The following is a 12,831-nucleotide window of genomic DNA, read 5'->3' on the forward strand; positions in this document are numbered from 1 at the left end:
CCTCAAGGTTCATCTATGTTGTAGCCTGTTGATAGGATTTCCTTCCTTTTTTTTTTTTTTGAGACAGAGTTTCACTCTTGTTATCCAGGCTGGAGTGCAATGGCGCGATCTCGGCTCACCGCAACCTCCGCCTCCTGGGTTCAGGCAATTCTCCTGCCTCAGCCTCCTGAGTAGCTGGGATTACAGGCACGCGCCACCATGCCCAGCTAATTTTTTTGTATTTTTAGTAGAGACGAGGTTTCACCATGTTGACCAGGATGGTCTCGATCTCTTGACCTCGTGATCCACCTGCCTCGGCCTCCCAAAGTGCTGGGATTACAGGCTTGAGCCACCGCGCCCAGCCAAGATTTCCTTCCTTTTTAAGGCTGAATAATATTCCATTGTATGTATATATCACACTTTCATTTATATCTTCATCTGTTGAACATTTCGGCTGCTTCAACCTCTTGGATATTGTGAATAGTGCTGCAGTGAACATGCGTGTGCAAATATCTCTTCAATATCTTCCTTTCAATTCTTTTGGACATTTACCTAGAAGTAGGATTGTTGGGTCATATGGTAGGTCTAGTTTTAGTTTTTTGAGGAACTTCTACGCTGTTTTGCATAGTAGTGGTACCATCTTACATTCCTATCAGCATTGCATGAGAGTTCCAATTTCTCCACAAGATCCCATCTTCAGAATATGCAGCAGTTAACTAGGGAGTTTTCATTTTTGGTCTTTTTTGTTTGTATAAACATTATTGTGTCCAAAACATTTACACAGATTTTAACTTTCAGCCTAGACCTGGAAGAATGTTGATAGAGGAAGGTGTTAAGAACATCAACCTGAATCAGCTCTGGAGATGGAGAGGGGTTGGCAGAAGCTACCCTAAAGGAGAAAACACGCTGATGTGGCAATGAAGTTACCTGCGTGGATTCTGGATGACCCTGGATATTTTCTCCTTTGCTAAGAAGTTAGCCTCTTCCTCTTCCTCAAGAATATTCTTCTCATTCCTTACCTACTCCAAGGGTACAAGTGACTGGGGTATACCTGTTATAGGTGGGGAGAGGCCAAGATATAGGCACTCCATAAAGCCAATCAGATATGCTGTAAATGTTATTACCATGATTATTGCTTTGGAGATGGTCAGTGCTATAAATAGAAAAGGAGTTAAGAGGAGACTCCGAAGCCAGACTGTTTGGAATGCATCTGGGCTCCTCCAGCTACTATCCATGTGATGTTGAACAAATTTCTTAATTTCTCTGTGCCTCAATTTCCTTATCCATAAAATGGCAATGTTAATAGCACTCACTGTGTAGAGTTCTTAGTATTAAATGAATTAACATTCGCTAAGCACTTAGTGCAAACTGTGGGCAAACAGCAAGTACTATGAAAGTGTTAGGTAAAATAAAGGTGGACTAAGCCTGCTTGCACCTAGCAAGTCCACTCTCACCTTTGCTGTGCTGAGTCGCGTAGGTGGTGTTCTTGTGTCTCTGGTGTACTGGAGGATCTAGTTTTAGGGTACTGTAGGTGTCATCAAGCATCCCCGCTCCCTCGATGGGATAAGGGTGTGTGTGTTACAGGCGGATGTTGGGCACCTTCACCGGGCAGCGGTGATAGGGGGCTGTGCGTAGTATGTCGCTGGAAGGTGTTAATGCACATCCCTGGGCAGAGAGGTGATTCGACTCAGTGCGTTATAAGGGGCATCACACACCTCACGGATGGTGTAGGTTTTGTCTGCTCCTTGCGTTTCGGCGGAGGTGCACGGAGCTCCGAAGTGCATTGGGGAACGTGGGCCCGGGACGTGTCGTAGGAGGCAGTGCTGCACACCTCCTCCAGCCATAGCGGGGACAGCGGGTTCCACACCTGCAGGGGCAGCACTCTGAGCTCGTGCGCGCGGAAGGTGGGTTTGCTTCAAACCTTCAGGGCCAGCGCGCCGGCCGCCGCGTGCGCGCGTGTGTGCAGCTGGAGGCTCGATCCACACCTTCTCCGGGCAGCGACGACCGCGAACTCGGTGCGTGCCGTACAAGGTGTCGTTACACACTTCCTGTGGATCTTGCCGACCACGGCGCGTTTCCGGTGCCGGCTGGAGCCCGGGGTCCGAGCCCCCGCCCCGCTCGCGGCCCCGCCCCGGCCCGCCCGCGCCCCGCCCCCTGCCCGCCCGCCGCGCTCCGAGCCGGGCGCGCGGAGCTCGGGGCGCACGGAGCGGCGCGCGCCGGTCGGCCGAGCCAGGCTGGCGCCCCCGCCCCGCGCCCCGCGCCTCGGTCCGCCGCCCGCCGGGCGGCTTCTCCGCGCCACTTGCCTTCGGTGCCCGGTCCTCTGGCCGCTCTCCTCCCGCCCTCGCGCCCCTCGGCCCGCCCCGTCCAGCCCGGGCTGCCCGGCTCCCGCAGGCCCCCCCGCCGCCCGCGTTCCTATGGACAGACGCACCGACGCACAGACACCTGCAGGTGGGTGAGAGCCCGCGCGCGGGGCGGGGACGAGCGCGCCGACGCGGCGACCCGGGCGGGGAGCCCCTTTGTGTGGGGGGCGGCCGCGCTGGGGTCGGCTCTGCTTCCCCGTCAGCGGCCGCGCGGTGACCCGGCTGAACCTTCCTTTTGTCTCCTCTCGGGGGAGCGAGGCCAGAGCTAGGGCAGGGACCCGGGCGGCCGCTCGTCGGCGGCGCCGGGCTTGGGGGTGCGAGGCGCGGAGACCCCCGGCGGCGGCTCCAGTCCTCCTGCCCTGGGCCGCCCGCCACCCGGCAGCTCGGGTCTCAGCGGCGCCTGCGGGCGCTGTGCGTGGAGCTGGCGCCCCTACTCCTGCTCTTGGGTCTGTTGGAGGTGGGAAGGAGGGCGGGAAGGAGGAAGAAAAGGTCTGCCCTGTTAGTTTCCAAGTCTTGAGATGCTTGTGGAGGAAGAGCTCTGCCCCACTAGTTTCCCTCCTCGGGAGGCTCGCGGGGGTGCGTTTGGGGAGTGTGTGAGGGAATGTGTATGGCTTTACTCCCTTATTTATTGTTTCTAACGGAGGAGGGCTTTCTCCAAAAGGCTCTTCCGCCCCCCCCACCCCCGTCTGAGGCTGCGCACAGTGGTTTGTGTTTGTTATCAAATATATCGAAAAATGTATTCCCTTGGGTAGGAGGAGGTGGGACTGACCAACGTCAAACCAAAATCAAAGAATGTTTTTGGTTCCCTCGTGTCTTTTTTTTCTTTACGGTTTTAGATGCGGACTTTTTTTAAAAAAAGGAACATGGCTGTGATTTTTACAATTATCTATGTTTATTTTGTGTGAGTGTGTGTGTTTTTTTTAAGTTATGGAGTAGTTTTGTTTTTTCCCGGACTCGTTAGGATTCGCAAGACGGAATCCTCTCCCGATAAAATAAACAGTTAACAAGTCAGTCAGGTAGTGACAGCTTCCATGGTGGAGGTTAAATTGGAATGCAGTAAACAATGATCTAGCTTTCCGTTCAGGCTGAAGCCTTTATTTCTGCTGGTTTAAGATATGAGCTCTTTCACAACCCATGAGGCCATGAATGCCAGAATAGAGTTTTCCCCCTGTGATTGTGCTTTTCCTATTTTATTCTATATAACCCAGTGATTGGGTTGTACATGGACATGGATACAGTGTTTTGAAAAATACTGTAGGGTGATGTTTCTTATTCGTCTTATTTGATTAGCCAGCTAAGTTTCTTCATGAACGGTTGCCGTGTATTTGTAGATATTCAAACAATAAACGAAGTTGAATAAGCCCCCAGAAAATTAATTTTACAGATTCAGGTTTTTAAAATGCAGGTGTGGATTTATAACTGTATTAATCTCACTCTACTGCTCAGTTCTGGAAACTCTTTTTTGCCCACCGTATGAGAATTTATATTGACAAACTTAAGTCTGACAGTTACCCGGGAGATTAAAAAAAAGGAAGAAGCGGTTTTGGGGGACATGCATACAATTAGATGGACAGCCATATGTAGAAAAAAGAGACTTTCTTAAAACAAAAAGCATTATCTAAACTTGAAGGAAAAACGTGGAAAATTATGTATTAAATTTTCATTAAGGTTTAAAAATTAGAAAACAGTATACAATTTAATGCACTTAAAAAAAAACAAACTGATGTTTGCCATTATTAAAAAAACCGTTTAGTATGCTTAAAATAGTGCTTCTTTCTAGGAGAAAAATCTATCCTAGATTCTTGCCCCAGTTACTTTAACAGATTAATATTATTGCATGCCTAATTTTATAAATGCCTAGTGTGTGCGTTTACACACGTTACTTAAACCCTAGCAGTAATCAAGTCAACCTCTTTTAGTTGATAAAATTTTACTAGTTCCTGCTTTAACTTACAGTCTGCATTAGGTAAATTAATTTAAATTCTGCACAGAGGTACAGAGCTCAGTATGTGGCTCTGGTAGGCCCTTGACCAGCGCTCCTTTTCCCTCTCCATTCATAATAATAGCCCAAAGAGGAGAGGCGTTGAAATTTGGTCAGGCTTTATCGTGAATCCAGGAATGGAGTTCTAGCCTACTCTCGGAATTTCAGCTTTTAGCTATATATACTCTTCCTTAGCTCCTAAAAGTATTAAAAAAAGATGAACTAACAATTGAATTGCTTGTTTATGTATTTACAGGGCTGTCAGTGATAGTGATAAGATTGAACAAAGAGTCACTGTTTAAACTAAGCATTAACAGTGTGGCTTGTATTGAGAATTGTTTTGGCAAAGTTGTAGTTGTGCCTAAGTTTTCTGAGATCGTCAGTGTAGTCTTTATATGGGCTGGATAAAAGATAACACCTGTTTTTTTTTTGAGGGGGGGGAGTTTGGACTGATATGTAGATATTAATTTTTTGGTTTTTTTTTTTGTATAATTAGCAATAATAGTGTAATCAGAAGCATTCCAGAGAACCTTACACATTTTTAACTGATTTCCTTTCTGGTAAGTTGCTGTTCAGGAAGGCATATAAATTATTTTTCATTTTTCATGTTTGAAATTTTTTTCATTTATTTTGACAAATAAGTGCTACTTCCAGAAAATTTGTATTTGTATAAAACTTGATTTTTAAATATAGCTGACATTTACCAACTTCTCTTTTTAAACCAACGTTAAGCCATCCACAGTTAAAACAGATAGGCTTTAAAATCCATGGACTTTTCTAGCGTTTTCCTGTTTATTGGTTATCAATGTGGTATCATTACAGGAAGCTTAAAATGGCCACTTTCTGTTAACTAGTCATTTGAATGCCCAAATGACTAGTGTTAATCATTAGTAATAAATGGAAAGCCAAAAAGTAACAATTTTATTCTTTGTAATAGATTTGTGACTTTCAAGTCTTTCTTTTTCACATTTTTTTGTAGCCTGGTGAGGAAGCAGGTCTGGCTGTGAGAGGTGTGGACAGTGACCTGTCATTCCAGCCTTTATCATCATCCTGTATTGTTTAAGAACAGCACAAACCCCACGTTGCTTGCTGAAAATGCAGATTTCATTCTTGGATTAATATTCTGGTACCAGATGTATGAGGCTGGCTCTGAAGAAGCTTTTTCTCTTAAATACTGTCAAAAATAGAGAAGCTGAGGATTGGAGAGAAGCCATTTATTTTGAACAGTTTATTTTCTGACAGTTTGTGTTTGTAAAGAAACCTGCTCATAATATTTACTTAAGAGATCTCCATAGTTGTGTGAGGAAGCCCCACAGGTTTCTTTTTTTCCTGTAAAAAGTTTCCATTGAGCTTAACTCTTACCTGATACTTCTTGACTTTGCTTCTGATTAGTTGATTTATGGACTTTATTTACTAGCATGATTGGAGAATTCTTCTGCTAGACTGAAATTGCACTCTGTCTGTGCTCTGGTCCGTTTCCTAGGTAACAAATGCACTGCATAGATTCCATAATGAGGACTGTGGTTGGCTAGTTACTGTGTAAATTCTGTTGTTTGGTAAAGCTTAGTCTCAAATTCAAATAAAGGTCAAGAAACCAAAAGTACTAAAAATGCAAATTTTTGAATTTTATTTTGTATCCATTGCCAACAAAGTTTAATAGGCTTTTCTGGAGAAAGGCAAATTATGCAGCTGTATTCAGGTTTGTTTTGCAAAGTCTTACACTTAAACAGTTGGAGAGCTTTTTCACCGTTAGTGTTCATAATGCTAATGGCTCTAGTGACAAAGAAGATGTATTTCAGAAACATTTTATCACACTTGAAAATAATACAGGAAGCAAAGAATTGTGGTGTAGGACAACAATGATATTCTTATACTGAAAAGAAGTAACATTATGTCTCAAAAGAAAAATTATACAACTTTGATATGAGATATAACTTTGTGTTTTTTTACAGACGAGGTTGCACTTTGGCGCCCACGCTGGAATAGTGTAATCATAGCTTACTGCCTCCTTGAAGTCCTGGGCTCAAGGGATCCCACCTCAGCCCCCCAAGTAGCTGGGACTACAGGCACACGCCATCACACTCAACTAATTTTTCTTATTTTTTGTAGAGATGGGGGTCTTGCTATGTTGCCCAGGCTGGTCTTGAGCTCCTGGACTCAAATGTTCCTCCTGTTTCTGCCTCCCAAAGTGCTGGGATTGTAGGTGTGAACCACCACATTGAGCCATAACTTTAAAACTTAAGAAGACATTAAAACATTGAAGCAATGTTTAAAAACATTAAAAATCTTACCATAAAATGATGAATTTCTACTCTAGCTTTTTTCCTTCTCTGCGTGAACTTTGGCCAACCTAGCACCAGGGAGCAGGTGCCCCCTTGGCCACTGCAAGTTAGAGATATAGCTTTCCCTTCCACCTCACTCTCTTCTGGATAGCTATGGCCTTTTTTTTTAAAAAAAACTCTGGACACAGGACAAAAAGTATTGTGTATGAAATGACTAGTAATTATTAGCTGGTCCCCCCACCCCCACCCCACCTTAGGAAGCCTGCAAAGAAGCAAAATTCCATTAGAAGCCACTGGAAATATCTTTTCACTTGATGCCTGAAAATGTTTTTTGTTTGTCAGTCATCAAGGATTTCATTAGCTGAACGTTAAAATAAAATACACACGACTGTTTTTAATTCTAAGTAATTATCCGAAGTTGCTTCCATTGCTTTCTCTTGCTTTGCTGAATTGTTTTTAGATAATTCATTTACTCTTTGGTTAACTTTCATTTCAGGCAGAGGATACATCTTGGTTGGCTTCTCTTTTTATTCTTGCTTTTCTTCAAAACTGATGCTGCGTTAACCTTTTCTGTCCTTTTCTAATTGCCAATATTGTATCCCTTCATTTTTTCTTATATTTTCCCCTGTAAATACTTAGTGTGATTTAAGGCATAATCACCATGTATCAGAAACTCTACCCTTTTTTTCTGTTAGTGGACTTCTTCTTTCTGGGACAATATTGACAGTGTGTGAATTCTTAACTAGCTAGGACTACTTCCTCCTCTTAGCTTGTATTAATTTGTTAGGGCTACTGTAGCAAAGAATTACAGGCTGGTTGGCTTAAACAACAAAGATTTATTTTCTGGCAATTCTGGAGGCTAGAAGTGTAAGATCAAAGTGTTGGCAGGGTTGGGTTCTTCTTCTTCTTCTTTTTTTTTTTTTTTTTTTTGAGACGGAGTTTCGCTCTTGTTTCCCAGGCTGGAGTATAATGGCGCGATCTCGGCTCACCGCAACCTCCGCCTCCTGGGTTCAGGCAATTCTCCTGCCTCAGCCTCCTGAGTAGCTGGGATTACAGGCACGTGCCACCATGCCCAGCTAATTTTTTGTATTTTTAGTAGAGACGGGGTTTCACCATGTTGACCAGGATGGTCTCGATCTCTTGACCTCGTGATCCACCCGCCTCGGCCTCCCAAAGTGCTGGGATTACAGGCTTAAGCCACCGCGCCCGGCCATGGTTGGGTTCTTCTAAGGCCCCTCTCTTGGCCGATGGATGGCTTTCTTCCTTAGGTGGCCTCACATGATCTTCCTTCTGTGTATGTGTGTGTCCTAATTTCCTCTTCTTTTAAGAACATCAGTTGTATTGGATTAGGGCCCACCAAAATGACTTCATTTTACCTTAATTACCTCTATTAAAGGCCTTACCTGCACTATAAGTCACATTCTGAGGTACCAGGATTTAGGACGTGAGCAGATGAATTTGAGAGGAACACAGTTCCGCCTGTAACACAGTCTGCCCCTCTACCTACTGCCTTACATTCGTGTATATCTACATATGTACACGCCTGACTCCACATGTGGATTTTATAGTGGTTTCATCTTTTATGTCTTTTTGATTCTGTTGGCAGTTTGTCATTTGATTGCCAGGTCCAAATATACAGCAATAGAATCGACTCTATGTGTAGTCATAAAAATAAAGTAGATAAAGGCTTTTTGTTTTTCACTCTTTGTATTCATTGTTTTTCAAATGCTTTATTTTGAATGATTTAAAGTACAAATTTTTTTTTTTTTTGGAGACAGGATCTTCTTGCTCTGTTGTCCAGGATGGAGTGCAGTAACATGATCACAGCTCACTGTAGCCTGGACCTCCTGGGCTCAAGCAGTCCTCTTACGTCAGCCTTCTGAGTAAGCTGGAATCACAGGTGCACACCAGCATGCCCAGCTAACTTTTTAATTTTTTTGTAGAGATGAGGCTTTTGTTGCCCAGATTGGTCTTAAACTTCTGTTCTCATGATATTCTCCTGTCTGGGCCTCCCAAAGTGCTGGGATTACAGGCCTGAGCCACTGTGCCTGGCCAAAATTCTTAATAGTTATTTTGGAATACTAGAGAATATTATTGTGGCCAAACAGCGCTAAGCTGGAGGACATGTTTCTTTTGGTGCTTTTTTTTTTTTTTTTTTGAGACGGAGTTTCGCTCTTGTTACCCAGGCTGGAGTGCAATGGCGCGATCTCGGCTCACCGCAACCTCCGCCTCCTGGGTTCAGGCAATTCTCCTGCCTCAGCCTCCTGAGTATCTGGGATTACAGGCACGTGCCACCATGCCCAGCTAATTTTTTGTATTTTTAGTAGAGACGGGGTTTCACCGTGTTGACCAGGATGGTCTCGATCTCTTGACCTCGTGATCCACCCGCCTCAGCCTCCCAAAGTGCTGGGATTACAGGCTTGAGCCACCGCGCCCGGCGGTGCTTTTTTTTTCCCAGCTATTGGTCTTGCTGCTCTCATGATAAATTATACACTATTTGGTCTTCTCACGCATGTCTGATGATTCCTGAATCTAATATCTAGTCAGGGCTTTTCTCCTGAAATCCACATCTTTGTGTCCTACTATGACTGGATATATTCACTTAATTTTCTACAAGCATTTCACATTCAACATGCCCCAGACTTATTTTTGCCTTCTTCAAATCTGTGTCTTTTCTTTTATTCCCTAGCTCAGTGAATTGGTACCACCTTCCATCCATTTTCCCAGTCCAGAAATTTAGGAGTTATCTCTGATTCTTTCTTTATTCTTAGTCCTATTTTCTATCCATAATCAAGTCCCTGGGTCAGTCAATTCTTGCACCCCAAGATTTCTCAATTCTGTTTGCCCCATGTGAATCATATGTTACTCTGTTTGCATTAGTCTTAGTTTTAGTTAAATATATTCAGTGAGCAACAGAAGTCCTTATGGTAAGGCTTCTGTAATCATTTAGTATGAAGCTGATTGAGTTTTCTCTCTCTTTTTTTTTGAGAGACAGTCTTGCTCTGTCACCCATGTTGGAGTGCAGCGGCATGATCTCGGCTCACTGCAGCCTCTGCCTCCCAGGTTCAAGTGATTTTCCTGCCTCAGCCTCCTCAGTAGCTGGGATTACAGGTGCGCGTCACCATACCTGACTGATTTTTGTAGAGGTGGGGTTTCATCATGTTGATCAGGCTGGTCTCAAACTTCTGATCTTGTGATCCACCCACCTCGGCCTCCCAAAGTGCTGGGATTACAGGCATGAGCCACTGTGTGTGGCTATTGAATTCTTGTAAGTGGCTTATGTTAAATGTATCCCTTGCCTTTCATATTTAACACTGTTTATCTGTGGCTTTTATACTTCAAGGTCAGTTTGACTGAATAAACATACTTAATACTTGACTCACATTTTTTTCCCTCACGTATCTTTAAAAATGTTACTCTCTTGGACGAGTTGGCAAACTTTTTCTGTAAAAGACCGAATAATAATTATCTTAGGTTTTGTGGGTCATAGGTTTCCCTCACAGTTACTTAACTGTGCCATTGCATTGCAAAAGCAGCTGTAGATAGTGTGAAAATGAACTAGCATGACTGTTCCCAATAAAAATTTGCAGAACCAGGCAGTGGGCTGGATTTGGTCCATGGGCCTTAGTTTGCCGAGTCTCACTCTGTTCTGATAAAATGTGTCATTGTTAAACTCTAATACCAATATGATTTTCTTTCTTTAATTTTATTTGTTTGCCTAGATACCCAAGGACTTTTTCTTCATCTTTAAAGCTAATGCTTTTACTAGAATATGTCTATTGACTGTTCCCTGTTAATTCTCCCAGACACACAGTGTGTTTTTTATTATATTTGCCCAAATGTTGTTTCATATTTTCATCAGTTATAGTTTTTTACTATTGTGTTGCATTGTTTTCATTTTCTATCTTTGGGGCCTCCTATTATATGTATGTTGGATCTTTTTATATCTATACCTTTCTTATGTCTATACCTTAATACTCTTTTTTGTTTTTGTTTTGCTTTTATATTTTTTCTATTTTATGCTTTAGTCCCTTCAGGGTATTTTCCATGGTATCTATTTCTGTTTTGTTTTTTTTTTTTGAAATGGTCTCACTGTCACCCAGGCTGGGGTGCATTGGCACCATCATGGTTTACTTCAGTATCAACTTCTCTGGGCTCAGGTGACCCTCCCAGTATAGCCCTGAGTAGCTGGGACTACAGATGTGCATCACCATGCCCTACTAATTTTTATATTTTTTGTAGAGGCAGGGTTTCATGATGTTGCCCAGGCTGGTCTCAAATTCATGGGCTCAAATGATCCATCTGCCTCAGCCTCCCAAAGTGCTGGGATTACAGGCATGAGCCACTGCACCTGGCAGCATCCATCTAATAAGTTTAGCGTTCTTTCTAGTTTTTACTTCCTGTCTGAGTTTTTTCTTTCCTGTTCTGTTATGAACTTTGTCATTTCTTACTGTATATCCTCTTGTTATCTGGCCAGATTCATTTTTTAGTTTTTCAATTTCTGACGTATGCTGTTCTTATTAGAATATTTTTAGATTTTTTTTTTCATTTTTTTTTTCTTTTTTCTCTTGAGTCAGGGCCTTGCCTCTGTCATCCAAGGCTCAAGGAATTCACCTACCTCAGCTTCCCAAGTAGCTCGGACTATAGATGTGTGCCACCATTGCCAGCTGATTCTTTTCTTTTTTTTTTGGTGAAGATGGGTTTCACTGTGTTGCTCAGGCTGGTCTTGAACTCCTGGGCTCAAGTGATCTTCCTGCCTTGGTCTCCCAAAGTGCTGCAATTACAGGCATGAGGCACTGTGCCTGGCTATTTTCTTAATTCCTCTGAATACATTTTGAAATATGTTACAAATTCTCATCTTTTTTCTTACTGTACTTTTAAATTTAATTGTTCTCTCGGTCATGTTTAAATTAGAAATTACTGTTACTTTTGGACAAGGTTTCTATGATGGAGGTAGAAATTGGCAAAGAGTTTTCCTGATTTTTTTATGGTTTGAAGATTTTCTCCTTTGCTGCTTATCTGAAGTTTTTAAAATATGGCCACTCAATTAAAATAAAAATGAGATAACATTGTACACTCACTATTATGGCTAAATGAGAATGATGAAAAATATCAAGTATGAGGATGTGGAGTAGCTGAAGTTCTCCTGCACTGCTCTGTGAAGTGTAAATTGGAATGGAAACGTGAAGTGGTACAGGAATTTGGAAAGCTGTGTAACTATATCTACTAAAGCCGAACATATGCTGCAAATCCTGTGACTCAGTAGTCTAAGATACATATGCACCCAAATGACTAGAATGCTCATAGCAGGTTTGTCATTGCTCCAAACTGAAACCTGTCCAGATAGCCATCAGTCATTGTTGTACCCTTCCACAGTGAGTCTGACTTTGGCTGTGTAACTTGCTCTGGCCAGTTGGACATTAGCAAGCATTATGCAACAGAAGCTTGATAAGTGTTTACATAATCAGAGGAATAATGCCCTGAGACCACGACATAAGGACATACTGGAGTAGGAGAGGTTACATGGAAGACGATTATGGTGCCCAGCCAATGACCGGTAGTACTTACTGACAGACTTGTGAGTGAAGCCATCTTTGACCTTATAGTTGGGCTGACCTTCCAGCTAAAAGGAGCCACATAAACATGTCCAGGTTAAAGCCAGAGGTGAAACTGCTTAGAAAACACATAGAATTGTGAGAAATAAATTGTTGTTTTAAGCCATTAAATTTTCAGGTGATTTGTTATACAGCAATATTAAACTGACTCAGATTGAATAAATACATCATAGTAGATTTACACAATGGAATACTGTAGAGCAATGAGAATAATAAACAGGCTACAGATGCGTGCAGTAGTATGTATGAATCTCACAGACGTATGTTGAGCTAAAGAAGCCAGACAGAGCAGAGTTTATACTGTATGCCTTCGTATATAGAATGTCCTCAAACAAGCAGAATCATTTTGTTCTGTTAGAAACCAGAATAGGGACTGCTCTTGGGGGAGTGTTGACTAGAGCAGAGAAAGTAGAGGCTGCTGGAAAGGTTCTGTTTCTTGAACTGGTTGCTGGTTACATAAATGGGTTCTGTTTGTGAAATTGTGATATCAGCAAGTTCACTTATTGCTGCCTTTTTCTGGGTATATACTTCAACATAAAGGAAAAAGTGTGGCTTCTTGATATGGCCTCCTCTGTAGTATTCTGAGATTAACCTCCTTTGGGTATCTCTTTCCT

The 12,831-nt window shown here is 42.8% G+C and overlaps 1 protein-coding gene across 4 annotated transcripts in view; it reads left to right on the forward strand.

Annotated features, from left to right (window-relative positions):
* Positions 1-2,151: 2,151 nt before the first annotated feature.
* KIAA1958 (KIAA1958 ortholog) overlaps positions 2,152-12,831 on the forward strand; it is a 213,834-nt gene continuing 203,154 nt past the window's right edge. For all 4 annotated transcript variants that reach the window (XM_010335958.3, XM_003925227.4, XM_003925226.4 and 1 more), the window contains exon 1: positions 2,152-2,427. The gene's annotated coding sequence lies outside the window, so the exon portion shown is untranslated. The remainder of the gene's footprint in view (positions 2,428-12,831) is intronic.

The sequence above is a fragment of the Saimiri boliviensis genome, chromosome 2, assembly GCF_048565385.1.
Source record: "Saimiri boliviensis isolate mSaiBol1 chromosome 2, mSaiBol1.pri, whole genome shotgun sequence".
NCBI lineage: Eukaryota > Metazoa > Chordata > Mammalia > Primates > Cebidae > Saimiri > Saimiri boliviensis.